Raw genomic sequence first — 20,330 nt, 5'->3', positions numbered from 1 at the left:
ATCTGGGAAGGGGCAGCCAGCGGCACGAGGTATTGGTGGTGCGCTCTTTCTTAGGCTGGAGAGAAGGCACGTTGGTAGTCATTTCATAAAATTATTCTTTAAAGAACTGCTTCTGGGAAGATGGAGTAGACAAACTTACCCCTATTCCTCCTGCTACCATAACTAAAAGCCCTGGGCATTAAATGTAAAAGAAATATAAGAAAACCTTGAGGGGCCAGCCCCGTGGCCAAGTGGTTAAGTTCACACACTCCACTTTGGCGGCCTGGGGTTTCACCAGTTCAGATCCTGGGCACGGACATGGCACCGCTCATCAGGCCACGGTAAGGTGGTGTCCCACATGCCACAGCTAGAAGGACCCACAACTAAAATATACAACTATGTACTAGGTGGCTTTTGGGAGAAGAAGAAGAAACAACAACAAAAAAAGACTTTGAAATGTGGAGAGAAGGTGGCAAGCTGGGTAGAGACTTCTGGTCCCAAAGAATGACACCCTGGTGAGTTCCCTGGATCTTCTCTTTCCTCAGATGTCCCAGAGACAGAGCTGAAGAAGCCAGCAACCCAGAAACATGAAAGGGTGCAAACAAAAGTCCCAACAAAAGCCCGCTCTCTCTAGTCAAAAGAGCAGGAAAGGGACATCCTAGTAGGATAGAAAACTTTTAGATAATAACCACCACTCCAGGGCAACACTCCAGCCCTCAGTCCGGGAGAGGAGAATGTTTCAGAATGTTCTTTTGGTGACAAGGCACAGATTTTTTCAAGAGAGGGGAAAGGAGGAGTGTCTGAAAGAGGAACTCAGGAGAAACCCAACCAGGCCAGAAGCTGAGGGAGCCCTCTTTCTTTTCCCCCCGAATCTCACAGCATCTCTGTCTCTCGCCCAGTCTGCTCTGTCTTGCCCCACCCCTGGCCCTGCGGCCCCAGCCTTTTCATGGTCCCAGCTCAAACATGACCCCCAGTGGCTCTCCCACTCTGTGACTGCTCTACATGATGGCAATTCTTGAGACAGTCTTTCTTTCAGCCTCAGTCCCTGCGGCCAATTGGCTCAGTCTCTCAATTTTCCAGTTTCAAACTTCCAACACAGAAATATGACCGGTTTACTTTTTTGAGGCAGCTGCAAGTCACAGGTTGCTGGGCAGCATACAGAATGCCGTACTTGGTTCAGTATCCAGCTCCGGCCCAATTAATTGTGGGCACGGGTAGCAGAGTCTTATCTGAAACATGGCTCCTTCAGTGCCTGTGAGAGCAGGCATTTCCTCAGAAAGGGACACAGAAGGATCAGTCCTTGAAATATACCAAGTATAGAGATAAACAAGTAAACACATAAATTACAGTAAACTACAGCTGGTGCCAAACCATGAGCCAAGGTCTAGGTGAATCCAGGTCTGGGAGTTGGGAAAAGTTTCACCGAGGAAAAGATAATCTGAAGGAGGAGGAGGTGTTTGCAAGGAAAATATGGAAAGGAGGGCATTCTGGAGGGAGGAATATATGGGCAAATGGAAGCTGCAGTAAAAGGTCATGGCCTGTTCAGGGCAGAGAGAGAAGCTCAGGAAGACTGGATGCAAGTGTGTGGGTGGCAGAGACGGGGGAGGGAGGCTGGAAAGATAAGGTGGCATCAGACTGCAAATGACTGTGCGCTGAGCTAGGAAGTAGAGGTCTTATCCCATAGGGAAGGGGAGCCAGCCTACATTTATTAAGCAAGGAGGTGAAATGATCCAATGATTTCTACAGTCAGGCTCCATGTTGCACATAGAATCGCCACTTCCTGCCATGACTGGGCTCTGCTACTAGATCAGGGCTACTGCACTAGGCTCTTTATCCCATTGGAAAATGGTCTTTCTTTTGGTGTGGGAGCCTTCTGTCCCCTCCCTCAAACCCATCAGAAATATCTACACAAGTCTCCAATTGTGGAGGGGATCCTAGTAGATAACCAGGAGGAGAGATTCACAGGACTTTTGACCTGAGGGATGGGCACCCCATCTTTAGGAAGACGGTGAGCTTGGTAGCAGTGTAAAGGTTAGATTAGAGGGGAGCTTGGAAGAAGAGGGGTCGGTTAGGGAGCTGCTATAAAAGGTGCAATCCAGGCAAGAGGTAAGGAAGACCCAACCCAGGCTAGCGGGAGGGAGGGTTGACAGGCATTCCCCACGTGGAATCCACGGCACTTGATAACTGATGGGGTGAGGGTGAGGCGGAGGGAAGAGGCATCAAACCTGGGTGGGTGGGAAGATAGGGTGCTGGAACACACACAGGGGACATGGGAGAAGGAGCAGGTTTGGGAGGAAGGTGGTGGACAGGGCTCTGAGCATGTCGTCTGGAGACTTCTAACTGGCAGTTAGAAATGTGGATCTGGCACTCAAGGAAGAAGTCTTCTCCTTTGCACCCCCTGCCCACTTCAATCCATTCTACATGTTCAACAAAGATGTTACAGTTCATTTCCTCTGTCAGTGTAATCATGGCTGGCCACCTCAGTACCCTCCAGGTTGTGACGTCATTTCAGATCCTTCACTTAAGCTAACGTCTGGACCTGGAACAGTGGTCTCTGCCCAGGCGTGATTGTCATTCTTTACTTTATCTTTCAAAATCTCTCTCAACCTTCAGGGCTTTTCTGTTCAGTCAGCTCAGAGTACTCACTCATATCCTCCCAAATTACCTGAATGACTCGCCTTTCTGTGACCCTTCTCTTGAGTAATAGTCCTGTAGCTGAGGTGAGGAGCTCTTCCTTTGGCCCAGAGGATGAGTCTCTCTCAGCCCTCAGGAGAAAGGAAAGGAAGGAGCAAGTTTAGAGGGTAGAGGTGGGAGTACCTGGGACTCTAATTCCCTCTGCCTCTAGCTGGTCTTGAAACCTGCACCCCTTGCCTCCCTTAAGTCCATGATGGAGATGTCTCTGATGCTTGGGCAGAAGTTCCACCTTGAAAGGCTCTACTCTACCACCTCCCTTGCTCCCAAGGAATTCACACACACACACCTGGGACGTGAAAGGAGGTTATAGCAGCTCTTAAATCAGGTTCTCCAGTCAAGATTGGGAGATGGAAATAAGCGTTGCTCCCCCCTACCCCAGGCCCCTATTAAGACTCTGTGCTTTTGTTGCTTTTACCTTTGGTGCCTTCCCGTGGCAGAGATATCTCCCGACCTCCCTGTCCTCTCCCTCCCCACGCCTTCTGTAAGCTTCTCCAGCCCTAGAGGTCCATTCCACACAACTGATTCTGAGGAGGCTCAGTGTCTTCGTCAGCTTAGGCTGCTAGAACAAGGTGCCATAGACTGGGTGACTTAACATTTACTTCTTATGGTTGTGGGGGCTGGGAAGTCCAAGATCAAGGCACCAGCACATTGGGTGTCTGTTGAGGGCCCTCTTCCTGGTTTGCAGATGGTCACCTTCTTGCTGTATCCTCATATGGCAGAGAGAGAGTACTCTGGTCTCTACTTCTTATGAGGGCACTCATCAAGGGGCCCCATCCTCATGACCTCATCTAAAGCTAATTACCTCCCAAAGGTCCCACCTCCACATACCATTACATTATGGTTTAGGGCTTCAACATATGGATTTGGGGTGGACACAAACTTTCAGTCCACAGCACTCAGGCTGCTAGGTTGAGCATGGGAGGAGAGCAGGGTTGCAAATACTGGTGCTCTAGTCATATTCTATGTGCAAATTTGTTATCTCTGCACTTATTTCTAAAACCATATAATAACCTGCCTTCAATTTTTCATCACAAGATTGAAAACTCCTTGAACACAGGTAATTATGTCTAAAGTAAATACGGTCATGGGCCACATAATGATATTTCGGTCAACAGACTGCACATATGATGATGGTCCCATAAGATTAGTACCCAGGTGTGTAGTAGGCTATACCATCTAGGTTTGTGTAAGTGCACTCTGTGATGTTCACACAACGACACATTTATCCCCATCATTAAGCAATGCATGACTGTACATTTGAAAAGCCGAGTACATGGTCACCTCTCAACATCTAAGTGGACAGAGATCTGGGTCATGGCCTTGTTGGCCCTTGCTGACTCACATGTGCCCACAGTGGGAAGATCTAGGCTCAGATCGGCTCTGCCACTCATAGTACGTGGTGGGCAATCCACTTTCTCTCCTCATCTAAAAAATTAGCATAAATAACACCTGTCTTGCCTTTTCACAGGATTCCTGTGAAAATTAAATATGGATATATTTGTAAGAGCCCTTTGTAAAGTGTGTAAAGTCCTATACAGCATGAGAGAGTGTGATCATAATTTGGGCCACCAGCACTAGAAAGGCAAAGTTCCACAGTCTCCCATCTCTTTAGGGTTGTATGGATACCCTGTGTGACTCGGTCCTGACTCCATCCAGAGTGTCTGTTTGCCTATTTTCTCAGCTTGCTAATGATCCAAGGCAGTACCAGCCTGGCTAGTGTTTGGCTGGAGCCTGAGAGAGAGACAAACAGAGAGATACAGAGAGAATGAGGAACTGAGGCGGAGAGGAATGGGCAGCCTGCACCTGGCTTCAGGGCTGGCACTTTTCAGGGTGGGTATCTGAGGACCTGCATGACCTGGGAGTTGCTTACCCTTCATTCAACAAAGAATGACCGTCAGGGCTTGGGTCTGAGTTCACGGAGAGAGGGCTCATGGTTAGCTTTGAGATACTCATTTGGGAGAGGTCCTGGGTTACCTGACCTACCTCCAGACCATATGGCCTATGGGATGTGGAACCTCCTCTGTCTCTCCTCCCTCCCTGCACTCCAGCCACACGGAACTGCCAGGAGTTCACTAACTCGTGCTAGGCTCTCTCTAACGTCTTCAGACCATTGTGTCCCCTCCTTCCCTTTAATTGTCCCACTTCTTCTTCCTTGAATACCTCCTCCCCCACCCGGAATCCTGACTTAACTGGGCTCACTTATCTCTTCTTAAGTCTCAGCTAAATGATTGCCTTCTCCAGGAAGCCCTCCCTGAATTCCTCATTTTAGCGTACGTGTCTGGACTGAGCATCCCACACATGTAGCAGTTATGATGGCTCAGCAACGATGAGGGCACCAATTAGGCTACTTTAAAAAAATGTTCTTGGCATTAATTAGAATCAACTCAAGCCCACCCACTTGGATTGGAGAGAAGTTCAATATTAACTGTTCCAGAGATGGGTTCCACTCCCTTGGATCATCACTCAACCCTGGAATGCTTGGAAAGGGTCCCCCAGGCTCCCAGTCCTCCAACAGAAAGAGGCCCTGGTGGGCTCTCCTGTTTCTGCTCTGTGAGCCAGAGCTGTGCTTCACACCCTGTTCCTGACGTCTCTCCGTCATTGCTGTCCCATGGGACCCTGCAGCCGCCCAGTCCAGCTCCCTGCTCAGAGTTGGAGGACTTCCTCCATGGAGGCCAGCTCCACAGCGTCCCCCTCCCTCCCAAGGCCCCAAGGCTTCTAGCAACCTAGTTCTTCCCAGGACTTGAGGCTCTCCTGGGGTCTGGCTGCTGCCCCTTTCCAACCCCCTGAACATCACACCCCTTTCTTAGATGATAAAATCCAATCTCACTGATAGATTACACGATTGACCCTCACCACCTCCTGTCATCACCTCCTGGAGGTAAAGACTTCCCAGGAATCAGAATGGAAGCCTGCCTAACATTCTGGGAGGGGAAAAATTGCCTTTCATTTTTCTCCTAAGGCATCCACAGCAGCAAAGCAAACACAAGCTGATTCTCAATAGATTACTCTGCTTCATATAGCGTGCATTTATATTTCATCCTGACCAAAAAATGAAAAAGAAAGAGAGTTCACCTCTTCTGTAATTATGTATGTTTCAGTCTCCCTAATAGCCTTAGAAATATCTTGAGGACAGATACCCCATATTACAAATCTTTATATTCCCAAGATGAGTACATATAAATGTTGGGTACATGAACAAATTGCCTGTGGAATTCAGAACCCTCAGTACAATACTGTTCCCACTGGCCCTGTTACAAGGCTTAAATACCAAAGCCTCTGTCTAGCATTCTTTTTTACCAACAAAGAGTTCCTGATTTTCAGTGTGATAGCAGTTTGTCCTTCTAGACTAGGGACAAGTTTGTATAAGAAGGAATGTTTGTACTGGAATTTTCTATCCTATGTGGCCAAATCTTGGACGGTTTATGAAGATCAGTTCCTTGGTCAGTCAATAGACTGTACCTGCCTGACTCCAGGCAGTTAATAGCCAAAGTGTTAACAATTTAGCAAATACAGACTTGAGAACATTTTCACCCAAGGAAAGCAATGGAAGGTCATTTGTGTAATTGGGCAGGTTTTTCGTTTGTTCGTTTGCTTAAGAGTGTGTGTGTGGCGGGTGAGGGGGTGAGTTGTTTTGTTTTTGTTATGCTTTGTTTTGTTTTGTGCTCACTCCATTAAAACTTTGGCTTCAGGGTGTTAATAAAACTGATCAAATAATAAACAGCTGAGTCAGCACTGCCCCAGAAACCGAGGTACCACGGGATGAAATGTTTCCACCTGTGCTGAAAATGAACCTATTAGCACGACTGACCACCGCAGGTAGGGTTATTCCATTCCGGAAGGCACGCAGCCAAAGGAGGGCTCCTTGGCACACTCTTCTTAGCACGCTTCTTCAAGATCTCCTTCCTTTCTCCTAGAAACAGAGAAGGGCTTGGAAACATACTCAGTCAGCTCAATAACAGACAAATCGTTATCCCTCAGAGAGAGAAATTTAATTCCAGTGATCTGTGTGTGGGAGCTCAATGGACACCAGTCAAAACCCAACAGGGTGTGAGAGAAAGGTATCTAATAACCAACCAATTTTGGAGAAATAATCTCCAAAACAAGTCGTACCAAACACATTTATAGATTCTTTTTTTTTCTCCCTGACTTAATTACTGATCTGATAGACAGTTGGAATGCAATGCGAAGCAAAGCCTCGGACTATAATCGGAAATATTCCTCTCTTGATGCTAAATCAGCCCCACTCAGGTTAGACGCCCACTCAGGCGGCTGAGGGGAGGATGAGCACCATCGGGGGCTGCCAGTGGAAGACTCCCGATGGAAGGGAGATGTGAGAAACCAGTTCACGGTGGGGACACCGTGTATCTGTCAGAGACGGAATCCAATGGTGAGGGAATGGAGCAGAACAGGGAAATGGGAAGAGGATGGGCACTAATCCAGGGCATTGAATGCCTCTGTGCCGCAGGAATCCCCAAGAGCTACCTTAGATGGCAAGGAAGGCCGGGAGAAGAATTCTCCACATAAACCTGGGCGACGGCCACCTGAGATAGAACTGGAGAAAGGGGCCTAGTGAAATGAGAAAGAGGTGAGGGACACCATCTAAGCACTGATTAACAAATTGTTTGGGCTGGCTGGTGGCATAGTGGTTAAGTTTGTCTGCTCCACTTCAGTGGCCCAGGGTTCCAGGGTTCAGATCCCAGGCACGGACATACACACTGCTCATCAAGCCAAGCTGTGGCAGCAGCCCACGTACAAAATAGAGGAAGATGGGCACAGATGTTAGATCAGCAACAATCTTCCTCAAGAAAAAAAACAAACAAATCGTTACTGAGCACTTGACTATGTATGCCGGTGACTCTGTTATCTGGTGTATGGGAAGATCTGGCTTTCACGCTCATGGAGTTCTATTCCTGTGAGAGAGATGGACAGCACTCAAGTCATTCCATAAAGGCGACCATGAACTTTGACATTCCACAAGTATTCTAGTCTCCTGGTACTGGCCAGGGCCATGCCTTGGGTTCCACTCTGTGTATGGTCCAGCTCCGACCAAAGATAGAGTCAGCCCTAACACAACATTCTGGAGAACTCAGAGGACATCTCCTTTTCTCCCTCAACATTCCAGAAAGGCAAAGTGTTGTTAATGAACAAAATTAAGTTCATTTTTGGGGGAAAGGGGTGTGGACGATTTATTCAAATATTACTGCTGGTAGCTGTACTTGTTTTCCTTCTGAAAATCAAGAATCTTACAATACCCTTAATACCCTTTGCCCAGGAGTTCCACTTTATTTGTAATTTATCCTAAGAAATTTTTAAAAATTAGAGTCTTACATATAAGTATGCAGTGTGAATTAGAACAAGAAAAAAAAAGGGATGCAACAAGTATCCATGAACTGATCATCAGTTAAACACATCTTGGTCCATCCGTATGATGGAAGAATTTGCAACAGCTAAAAACAATGATGGGAACAGGTGCATATGATAAGTGAAGAAAAGTTAATACAAACTCATATACACAATATGCTTCAACTAGGTAAAAACACGTGAACATAGAAACGAACATATGCCCAATATTAAGGAAGTTTTCTGTGAGAGGTGGGATTGTGGATGACTGTTATTTTCTTTACATGTTCTAAATTTCCCCCACTGGGAAGATATTACTTTTAAAATCAGAAAAGGGTTATTACCACTGAAATATAATCATTTCATGCCTATGAGAGCTGTGGTTGAGTTTTGATTTGAATTCTAAATTTTTCTTCTGTTTTCCTGCCAGTCTCTCTTTGTTGTCATTTGAGGAACTAAGGGCCTGCAAGGTAGGGGTGAGCGTTTGGTTCAGTAAGCTCTGAGGGGCCTCCCAGCACCCCTCGGAAATAGCTCCTCCCCGAGCCTTGGAGGCTCTGTGAGGGAGAGGCAGGCACACAGGTGAACGTAGGGGCCTCAGGAGGAAGTGAATGGCTCTGAGACTAGGGGGCAGTGGGGGAGGGCAGCTGAGGCAGGGAACTAACTGTCGGGGGGGTGCGGAGCAAGCAGAGAGGCCTCTGGGAACTTTGTCTGGCACCTTCCCTGAGCTGAAGACAGGCATTCCCAACAGCTACTGCACCCCTTTTCCTCCCTTTCAAGGTAGGGGAGGAATATTTGAGAATTTGGGGTAACCTAGAAGTCAGGAGTTTAATAAGAGAACTATCAAGGGTGATAGGCAAGTCCTGCCTGGGTCTGGATTGGACAAAATGTTGTACCCAACTGGTCATCATTGGTAACCAGTACCAGCCTTGTTGGTAGGAAGAGGCCAGGTCAATGGTGGGGAGACCCTTAGTGGATTTCAGAAGCTCCTGGGTAAAGGATGTTGGAGGTTTATCCCTGTTTGTGCACTGGTCAAAAATCCTAGGCAAGGAGGCAGTTTAGCCAATGTAGCACATACTAGGATCCTTTCATGCTGCAAGAGTATTCCCTGTCTTATTCAGCGCCAGTGAACACTAGAAAGTTTCCTCTTCAAGAGTTCAAAATTCAAGCAGCCCAGAGGCGAGCAGAGCAGCAAGCAAGAGCACAGGCCCCTGTGCGCATCCCACAGCGAACAGCTGGAAGGTGAGGACTAGGGGCCTCCTGGGGACACTGAGGATAATCTATTTAGAGGTGGGAGGAGAAGGGAAATGGCCTCAAGGGACCAGAAAGTCTACCACTAATATCAGGAGAGGCAGAGACGGAGCCTCTGAGGTGAAGAGATACAAACAATGAAGGAAAGGAGAAGGATCTTTCCAGGGCCAGAGTGGAAAGGCCTGAGGGGAAAACTTGGAACATCCCACTGTCCTTCCTCTGGCATGTCCAATTATTCTCTCTTGTCGCCCTGTTCTAACTGGTCTCTCTACTCACATAAATCGGGTTTCCCACCTATTTCTCCATAAAGGACCCCAGGAAGGCCCGGGTTGTCTTAATTTTCTTTCATTGATTCACAGATTCATTCAACATATATCCCTCTGACGTGTTTCTTATGTCAATACTTCCCAAACATTTTCAATTAGCAGGCCACTTCAGAGCAGGCAAAATATCCCTTATCAAAAGCGTGATTTATCACAGTGCTTCCCAGACTTTGTCACATCGTGGTGCACGTACTATTTGTGTGACACGTGGGGTCAACTGACAGCTTAAGGCTGGAAGCAGTCAGCAGGCGCCAGCTGCTCCAGGGCTGCAGGGTCCATCTCTCCTCCACACACCTGTAACCCACTTCTCGGCACACTATTAGGAACCCCCGATCTAACTCTTGGGGCCTAGCCACTAAACAAAGACCAAAAATTCCCTAGAATTAATAAATGGAAGGCATGTCTGTCAGTGACACAATGATGACCTAAACTATATGTCTTAAATATTGTGGACACATTTTAAATTTATGCCCATAGCAAAATATGGACATTTTAATATGATGCTGTCATCACTATTACTTGCGTTATTCCTGTGTCGTCCCTGCCTGCCCGCTATGCCTGGACAACACTGGGAGAGCCACTGGCTAGAGGCAGCATGCTCTGGGTCATGGAAAGACTTGGTGGTCTCTAGATGTCTATTCTAGTCTGGGGGGGTCGGGGGTAGGTACAAGGGCTCACTTTCATTATTGTAAGACCTATAACAATATCCTCCCCAACTACCGCAGGTTCTGAACCAAATGAGAACAAGGCTTAGGAATCAGATAAAAGGAGATGAAAATACAGCTTTATTACTGATAAAGCTGGTTTGGAAAAAATGTGGCTGGTACCTATATCCAAACTGGCTTCCTATGTTTTCCTCCCAGAATTAAACTTACCCACAAAGTCTTCAGTAATACAGCTAGATAACTGCAGAGCAACCCCCCACCCCCATCCTTCCTGCTAAGACTGGCGGCTCGCCCCATGGAGTGTGAGGATTAAAGTAATTTTTCCAATAGCGTTCCCTCCCAGAGAAGCAAGCAGAAGTTTCTATTTAATGGGGCAACGTAGGAATGCAGGGTGATGAAAATAGCCCAAGAAACCTTTGAAGGATTAGAAACCCTTCACCTTCGAGTAAATACGTAAGTTTGTCTGTCTTGGCTTCCTAGAAAAAAGAGCTGGAGGCAAAACCTAAGGATTAATGTTTCACTGGGGAGGTTGCAAATACAGGGCAGCAAGAGTGAGGAAAAGAGAGGTGAGGCGGGGAAGGAAGGAAAGCAAATAGAAAGTTGTGTGTTATCAAACTGGCAACGGCCTGACAAGGAGGTGCACGTAGTTGTTCACTCACTCACTTGGGATGTCTCCAGGGATTGCAAGAGTGAGTTGGGGAGAAAGAAACCGAGTGAGCAGTTGCCAGCTCCTCCCAGTCCCTTTTTGATCAAAGTTTACCCCACGGGTTTAAGTCCTCCTGTCTGGATTGTGTGAGCAGCTGCTAGGAGGCCAGAGGCTCCTGGAGTCCAGATCAGCTGGACTTGGGTGCTGCAGCTGCTGTGCCCTCGCTCCCCTAGGGGAGGTAGAGACAGCGCCTGAGCAAGATGGAGCGGTGACAGCAGCTATGACTGTAGGGTCGAAGAAAGAAGCCAGTGCTGCCGCCTTTCTAGCTGGGAGGCAGGGCAAGACCAGGCAAGATTGAGGCTTAAGAAGGGGTGGGACTTAGCCATACTAGGAAGGTGTATAAACTGGGTCCAGCTCACTAACTTAGAAAAAAAAACTGTCTTGATTCTGAGTTTGCTCACGCCTATGATGAAGTGGGCAGTCGTAGTTTGATGATGTGGGCAAATGTAGTTTGACCGCAACTTTGGTAAGGACTGGTTAATAAAAAAACAATGTGAATTGAGCGATATGTTGGGCTCTCGCCTCGTGATGAAATGATGCAACTGTCTGCAAGGGCCCAGAGGCCTTGCAAGTTTGAACTAGGCCTGCAACTGTGCAGAAGGCCTGGGTCACCGGTCTAACAGTGGACTAGGTAGCCAAAAGCAATGCATTGGAACAGCACCATTTTTATTTATTTTTAATTTTTTTCAAGCTGTATATGGTTTTATTATTATCTATTGAGATATAATTCACATACCCTGAAAATCACTCTTTTAAAATGTACAGTTCGGTTGTTTTATTCACAAGGTTGTGCAACCAGCAGCACAGTTAATTTTAGAACATTATCATTACCCCAAAAAGAAATCCCATACCTATTAGCAGTCACTTCCCATTTCCTACTCCCCTCAGGAAACCACTAATCTACTTTCTATCTATCTCTATGAATTTGCCTATTCAGGACATTTCATATAAGTGGAATCATACCATATGTGGCCTATTGTGACTGGCTTCTTTCATGTAGCCTGTTTTAAAATTTCATCCATGTTGTAGCATGTATCCCCACTTCATTCCTTTTTATAGTGATTATATTCCATTATATGGATATATCACATTTATTTTTCCAGTCATCAATTAATGGACATTTGGGTTGTTACACTTTTTAGCTATTATGAATAATGCTGCTATGAACATGCGTATACAAGTTTTGTGCTTTCATTTCTCTTGGGTACACACCTAAAATGGAATTGCTGAGTCAGACATTAACGCCATGTTTAACTTTTTGAGGAACTGCCAGACCGTTTTCCAAAGTGGCTGCACCATTTTGTTTTCCCACCAGCAGTCTCTAAGGATTCTAATTTCTACACATCCTCACCAACACTTATTGTCTGTCTTTCCGATTATAGACACTCTAGTGGGTGAAAAGTGGTACCTCATGGTGATTTTGATTTGCATTTCCCCAATGACAAATGATGTTGAGCACCTTTCATGTGTTTATTGGCCATGGAGAAATTTTTATTCAAATCATTTGCCCATTTTTTAAATTGGGTTATTTATCTATTTATTGTTGAACTGTAAGAATTCTTTGTATATTCTGGATAGTAGGAGCTTGTCAGATATATGTTTGCAAATACTTTCTCCACTCTGTGGGTTGTCTTTTCACTTCCTTGATGTGTCCTTTGAAGTACAAGACTTTAAAAAGTTTTAAATATGTTGATGCATATCTTTTTATTACTTTGTGTATGCATATATCAATGTGTACTTTTTAAATCGAAATATAATTGACATATAACATTATATTAGTTTCAGGTGTACAACATAGTGATTTGAGATACATATGTGTGTATATATATATACATATACATATAAATATATGTATACATATATACCTATCTCAAGAAGAATGGGACTGAATCAAACCAATCATTATAGAGTTTGGTAACAATCCTCTTCCCTCCCATTGCCCACCATCATGGGCCAGTCAGCTGAGGGCACATTTCCTGGATCCTTTGCCATGTGACCACTGGAGTAAGGCCAAGGCAGCCAGCATGCCCTGGGGAAAACCAAACAGCCTCTTGAGACACTGGGAGAAAGTCAGAAGGGGAGAAATTTAGGAAGGAAAAGGAACCAGGAGTCCCAGTTTCTCGCTTGAGCTTTCTTTTTCTTTGGTCACTAAGCAAATTCATACATCTCACTTTTCCCTAATGCTACTCTGTTTATCCTCCAGCAAAATTAGCAGAAGAGACCTAGCTGGCATCGAGAAGAATAAGAACAATTTGGTTAAGTCTTTTCAGACTTGACCAAAATGTTTTAAAGGTCCTGTTGATGTAAGCTATCCCAAGTGTAACCTTCCTGGTATGAGCCAGTTCCCCCCCAACATACCCCCCCCCCCCCCCCGCCCCTAGTCTATCAGGGGAGAACAGATGAATTCCCCAGGTGCTCTGTGACAGCTGGGATTGGAATTCAGAACCCCAGATTTTGAGGCCCTCCCCATCAGGGCCACAGACTCCCGGTTCCTTCCTAGAGAGCCAGATCGGAGTTCTGGATGCAGAAGCCCTGACTCCACACATTCTGCCTTTTAAGTGCAGATGGCTCTTTTAAGCACAGAAAGTACAAAGATGAATAAGACAATTCTACTCACAGTGCAGTAGGGAAGCCGGACCGGAAACGAGTAGCCACTCCAACCACGTGATACCCACAAAATAGAAGTGCTGTGTATACATGGAACCTGGAAGGCTGCCGTTGACTCCAGTAGATGGTCTCAGATGGGCAGCTGTGTTTGCCCTCACAGGGGACCTTGATCTGCAACAGCCTCACAGACTGGAGGATAAGGCTAGCCCCACGTTCGGTGGGACAAAATTGGACTCTGCCCTAGGGAGGGAAAAATAGGACATTTATTGGAAAGAAAAGTTGTGGTTCTTGTCAGTCAGCAGACTCGAAGATAACAGGCCTTTTCACTAAAGCAGGTGAAGCTTCCTTCTGTCCATTCCTCAACCCCTCTGCTGGTTCAAAGGCAGGAGAGGACAGAGGAGAGAAGATGGAAGAGGAGGGAACAGGATGTTTGGTCAACATTTGTTTTTCTGTGATCGGGAGCAACCAGGAAGATAGGACTTTTTTTAATAATATCTTTATTGAGCTATCATTCACATACCATACAATTCGCTAAAAGTGTACAATTCAGTAGGTTTTCGTATATTCACAGAGTTGCGCAACCATCACCACAATCAATTTTAGAACATGTTCATCACCTCAAAAAGAAACCCTGCACCCCTTAGCGGTCACACTCCATTCTTCCTATTCCCCCAGCCCTAGGCAACTGTCAGTCTACCTTCTGTCTCTATAGATAGTCCTATTCGGGACATTTGATATAAAAGGAATCATAAAATATGTGGTCTTTTGTGACTGGCTTATTTCTCTTTGCATAATATTTTCAAGGCTCATCCATGCTGTAGCATGTATCAGTATTTCATTTCTTTTTATTGCTAAGTAATATTCCATTGTATGGATATACCACACTTTATTTATCCATTCATCAGTTGATGGGCATTGGGTTGTTTCCACTTCTTGGCATTATGAATAATACTGCTTACAAACATTTGTGTACAAATTTTTGCATGGAAGAGTAAGACTTTTCAGTTAGTCATTATCAATCATTTATTAACTTCCTACTGTGTACATAGCACAGGGATGGGAGTAGGGGTGAGGGAGGGGATGCAGGAGGTCCAAGACCCAAAGAACTATAAATATAAAATGTAATTCCCCAACTGTCCTCTGACTAGTTGGGGGAGCCAGACTAAGCTTTTAAGAAATATTTAAATAACTAATGATAATCATTACTATTTATTCAGTGTTTATTTAATTCTGGCGATCAGGCCACAGTGGTCCTGCCCTGTTTTGCAGAGGAAACTGAAGCACAGAGAAGTTGAGCAGCTTGCCCAAGGTCACGCAACGGGGGAGGGGCAAGCCAGGATTCAAACTAAGACAGTCTTTCCCAGAGCCTCATTCTTTTTCAAAAAGCATATAACGGACATTTCAAACACACAGGAAATTAGAAAGAATAGTATAATAAACTCAGTATATCCATCATGCAGCTTCGATAATTATCACTATATGGCCAATCAGTGCTAATCATAACTATCACGCTGCACTGACCTCTGTAAGCAATCAAACGCCAAAATGAGTGGTAGCAGGCATAGTTCTGGTTACTCATTCAACATATATTTCTTGAGCACCAACTATGTGCCAGGCACTGTTTCAGTTGCTGAAGATTCAGCAGTGAACCAAGTGAACCAAACCTCTCTCCTATATATATGTACAAATGATCGATCATGTAATGAAATATCAGGAGGTAAATGCTATACCAAGAATGAAACGCAAAGGGGAAAGAAACCCTTTGCAGTCACAGAGAGAGCTGGAAGTTGGTCATCACCTTAACCAAGTGACGAACATTAGCTTCACTGATAGAGGGACAACCTGGCATGATGTGCCTCTTTTTTTTTTTTTTTTTTTTTTTGAGGAAGATTAGCCCTGAGCTAACATCCACTGCCAATCCTCCTCTTTTTGCTGAGGAAGACTGGCCCTGAGCTAACATCTGTGCCCACCTTCCTCTACTTTCTATGTGGGAAGCCTGCCTCAGCATGGCTTGCCAAGCGGTACCATGTCCACATCTGGGATCCGAACCAGTGCACGCCGGGACGCTGCAGCAGAACGTGTGAACTTAACCGCTGTGCCACCCGGCTGGCCCCTGAGGCGACTCTTCAAGTGAACAATATGAAGTACCCAACCTCAACCTATGAAGCACTGTGTCTTTGCCCAAAACATTTATCCTAAATGTAATGAGGACTTTAGACCCGGTTTCCAGTTTACAGGAAATATACAAGATAGAGGAAAGCGTTAAATGACACTACCAAGAAACCATCAGACAAAGACAGACTGGAAGACCTTCCTCAAGACAACTGGCTTTGTTACTTCAAAAAATCAATGCCACGGGAAAGTGAAAAAACTGTGTGTGTGTATGGGGGGCTGTTCTAGATTACAGTAGATTAAAGAGATATAAAATCAAAATACATTATGTGAATCTTCAATGGATTCTGACTCAAAAAAAGTGATAGAGGGGGCAATTAAGAACATCTAATTATGGACTGCAAATTAGAGGATATTACGGAATCATTGTTCATTTTCTTATGTGTGATAATGATATGATTATAAAGGAAAATGTCCTTAAGTATGTAGGTGAAGTGTCATGCAGTCTGAAGGTTCTTTTCTTTTCTTTTTGGTGAGGAAGACTGGCCCTGAGCTAATGCGTTGCCAATTTTCCTCATTTTGCTTGAGGAGGATTGCTGCTGAGCTAACATCTGTGCCAACCTTCCTCTACTTTGTATGTGGGACACTGCCATAGCATGGCTTAAGTATGTAGGTCCACGTTCGGGATGCAAACCCGAGAACCCTGGGGCTGCTGAAACAGAGCCCATGAACTCAACCCCTATGCCCTGGGGCTGGCCGTGAAGGTTATTTTCAAAAGGTTTAGCAAAAAAAAAAAAGTCCACACGCTCACACACACGGCTACATGCAAGTAAAGCAAATATGGTAACATGTTAATAATTGTTAAATCTGATTGGTGGGTATTTGGGTGGTCATTGTACTATTCTCTCAACTTTTCAGCATATTTAAACATTTCCAAAATAAAAATCTTTTAAAAATGACGAAAAAACTAAAGCAAAGTAACGAGATCAAAGTAAGGGATGTACCTTTTAAAAAATACATTTTTCTGGGTGGCCCAGGAAAGCATCTTTGAAGACAGGACATTTGAATAAAGACCTGAGTGCAGAAGGGAGGGAGTTGGCCATGAGGACCCGCGGGAAGGGCATTCCAGGAAGAGGGAACAGCCAGCACAGAGGCCCTGAAGTGGGAACCAGCTTGGTGTGTCCAGGGCCACAAACTTGGAGAGTGGGCGAGGGATGTGAGGGAGGCAGGAAATGAAGTTGAAAACGTACCCTTACCCCCAGATTATACAGCATCACAGAGGCCACAGAGCTGAGATTTTAGTCTGAGTTTAAGGATGACCCACTGAAGGACTATGAGTGGGAAGTGACTTGGACTGAAATATATTTTAAAACATCTCTCTGGCTCCTGGGTGGAGAATGGACTGTGAGGTGAGGGTGGGGGCCTGGCGGGCAAGAGTGGAAGCAGAGAGGCTAATAAATAGGATTTATTGCAGAGAGGGTGGTGCTCAGATTAGGTGACAGACGTGGGGAGGAGGGCTCAGGTTTGGGAAATATGTCGAGGGGAGTTCTCGTGGAGTTTGCTGATGGACTGGGTGTGAGGATGAGGAGGAAAACAGTCAAGCGAGACCCCAAGGACAATTTGAGCAACTGCCTTTTGCTGAGATGGGAGCACTGGAGGGGAGGCACAGACTTTTGTTTTTCAGAAGAACATTAATTTGGTTTAGAATGGCCTGGAATTTGAGTTGGGCCTTAAAGACAATGAGTTCATCGACAAATTAAATGTTTCCTTTGAGTTAAACAGAGGGACACAGCAGATGGCAAGTGGCACGGGTTCCGAAGTTGGGGACCTGGACCCGAATCCTGACCCTGCCGTTTACTGGCTATGTGACCTTGGGCAAATTCCTTAACTTCTTTGAAACTGAGGTTCTTCATCCATAAAACAGGCCCAGTAACCTCCGTCCTGCTGGGTTGTTGGGTTGTAAGTAACACAGCTTGGCACAAGGCCTGGCACAGAGCAGGTGCTCAGTGTACAAGGTTTCCTGCCTCTCCCTGGAGACCATCAGGCAGAACTACCTGTGAGCTTCAAGGGGCTGCTTTAAGATGTTAATCTCCTTGCCTTTCTAATCTCCTTGCCTCCTTTCTTCCTTTTATTCATTCAGACTTGAGCACTTACTGTGTACCACATGCTGTTCTAGGTGTTGGATGTATAGCAATGAATGAAACAGACAAAATCCCTGTCTTCATAGAGCTTGCATACTGGTGGAGAAAGAAGAGGACAGATAACTAAGTAAAATACAGTATGTAGCATGTGAGATGGTGGTTAGTCCTAAGGAGAAAAGCAGAACAGGGAAGGGGAAGAAAAGGTGCTGGGGTAGAGTTGGGACTGCAACTTTAAATAGGGTGTTCAGGGAAGGTTCTTACTAACAGTTCTGCAAAGACCTAAAGAAGATGAGGGAGTAAGCCATGGGCTTAGGTGAAGCATATTTCAGGCTAAGAGAGTGGCAAGTGCAAAGGTCCTGGGGCAGGAGCATGCTTGGTGTACTTGAGGAGCAGCAAGAAGGCCAGTGTAGCTAGAAAGGAGTGAGGGAAAAGGGTAGAGGCAGCTTCTGTAGACCTTGGAAGCCTGTGATGGCTTTGATTTTGATGTAGAGTGAAAGGAGAAGACCTTGGAAGGTTTTGAACTGTTGGGAGACCAGATCTGGTTTATGGTTTAAAAGGATCACTGGGTTTGATCCGAGTGAACTCAGGGGCTGAAGAGAGGATGCCAGTTGGGAAGCAACTGTAGGAATGATGATGGCTTGGGAGAGGTGGTAGGGAAAAGATTCTGGATATATTGACAGCACAGCCAACAGGATTTCCTGGTAGATTGGATGTAGGGTGTTAGGGAAAGAGAGGGGTCAAGAATTGCAGTCCCAGGCCTTTGGCTCCAGCAGCTAAAAGGATGTATTGGGTGGAACCAAATGAAATTGCCAATATTTAAAATAAAAAAAATAGTAATTTCATATGTTTCAACTTAATAGTTGCTGTTTACTGAGATGGGGAAAACTATATGAAGCAGAGGTAGGGGGGTGTCAGAAGCTTATCTTTGAACTCGAGGAGATGACCAATGGGTAGCTGTATAAGTGCATCTGGAGTTCAGGGGCGAAACCTCAGTCTGAAATATACCTCCGGGAGTCAGCATATAGATGGCAATAAAGCTCTGAGACTGGATGGGGTCGGCTAGGGACTAAATGTAAAGCACAGAGGCTTGAGGACTGAGCCTGGGGCCTCCAGCATTTCCAGATCAGGGAGATGAGGAAGCAGCAAAGGAAACCCAGGAGGCCACAACTGGCAAAACAAGGGCACCAAACAGGGGAGCCGGCCCAGGTGAGGGCCCCTGGATGCAGGTGTGAACAATTTCCAAATTCGCTCCCTCCTTGAGCTGGGGCATTAGGGAGGCAGGGAGGGTGTGTGTGAGAAGATAATATCTTACACATGACTAGCACTTTAAAAGTTGCAGCATCTCTTCCCCTATTTGATCCAGGCAAGGGTGGCGCAGGGGCTTCCAGCCCATTTTACAGAGGTGTAAACGGAGACGCAAAGGTTAGGTTACTTGCTCAAGTTACATCAATAATAGGTAGTAGACCTGGGACTGGAAGGGATCATCTCTCTCTAGGTTCCATGCCCTCACTGAATCAGGCTGCTTTTGGCCCCTTGTTGTTTGCCCAGGGAGCCAGTTCCCAGAGTTGGCGAGCAAAGAAACCCATGGGAATGATAGCCATACAGGAGATGAAACCCTTCCACCCTTGCTGCTGTGCGGCCTGCAAGTTCCTGAGCCCCCACTGACTGCTTCTGTGGGGACAGACTGTAACAGGGTTATAGGGAGATGACTTGAAATGAGTTTTAAGCTTTTATTTCCATAGCAGCAAGGAAACTGCTGCTATTATTGCCCTCTAAGGGGTCTGGGCCTGTGATCTCAGACGCCAAGAGTGCCAGCTCAAAATGAACCTCTTTCCTGATAGAAATGGTGAAATGGAATCAGGAGGCCTTATTTTGGGGACTTTCGCATTTGGTGGGGACAGTGATAAATTCACTTGGGTCCACAGGTACCTTCAGAGAGAGAGCAACTTCTGGGCTGGGCTCTTCAGCTGACTCCACCAAATGATGGCTTTCATCTTACTCCCTCGTAGTGTCTCGCTCAAAGCATTATGTTCTCTCCAAACTTATTTTCTTGCCTTTGAGAAGCTGCTCCTGAAATCAGAGGCTCCACTGGTCAAGCTTGGCTCTGCCCTGGGGAGAAACAAACAGGCCCGAATACATTTCCCAGATTGCAACACTCCTGAGTCAGGCAGGGTCAGACAGCTGTTCCCTCCCAGCGCCCCTGGTTGTACCTGATAAGGAAGCACACGGCGTCTTCCAGCACACTGCCGTGTGTGCACACATGTAAACAGACACTCCCAGGCCCCAGTGTTGTCTTAGAGTAAATTATTGACATCCTGAATGGCTGAAACATTGGGAAAAAGGTGAGCGCAAACTTACCCTGCTCAAGAGGAGCTTCAGGTTTCCTAAGCCAAGAATAAGTAAAACCAGGGCTGCCATTTGGCACCACTTTGGAGCCACCTTTTGAACCTACCTGGTGAAGGGCAGGTTCAGGAGACCTCTGAAGCTCTGGAAAGAGGGTAGCATTGCAATGGAG

General features: G+C 45.9%; 1 long non-coding RNA gene across 1 annotated transcript; it reads right to left on the bottom strand.

Moving 5' to 3' along the window:
- Positions 1 to 11,618: 11,618 nt before the first annotated feature.
- On the bottom strand, positions 11,619 to 19,964 carry LOC138923830 (uncharacterized). Its single transcript, XR_011437990.1, has 3 exons — positions 19,745 to 19,964; positions 13,573 to 13,802; positions 11,619 to 12,984 (listed from the first exon to the last, which is right to left on the bottom strand). It is a non-coding gene; the product is annotated as an uncharacterized lncRNA (long non-coding RNA).
- Between the last annotated feature and the right edge of the window lie 366 nt (positions 19,965 to 20,330).

Source organism: Equus caballus, chromosome 4, assembly GCF_041296265.1.
Source record: "Equus caballus isolate H_3958 breed thoroughbred chromosome 4, TB-T2T, whole genome shotgun sequence".
Classification (NCBI taxonomy): domain Eukaryota; kingdom Metazoa; phylum Chordata; class Mammalia; order Perissodactyla; family Equidae; genus Equus; species Equus caballus.
Note: the sequence above shows the minus strand (reverse complement) of the source record. Positions and strands in the feature narration are given on the sequence as shown.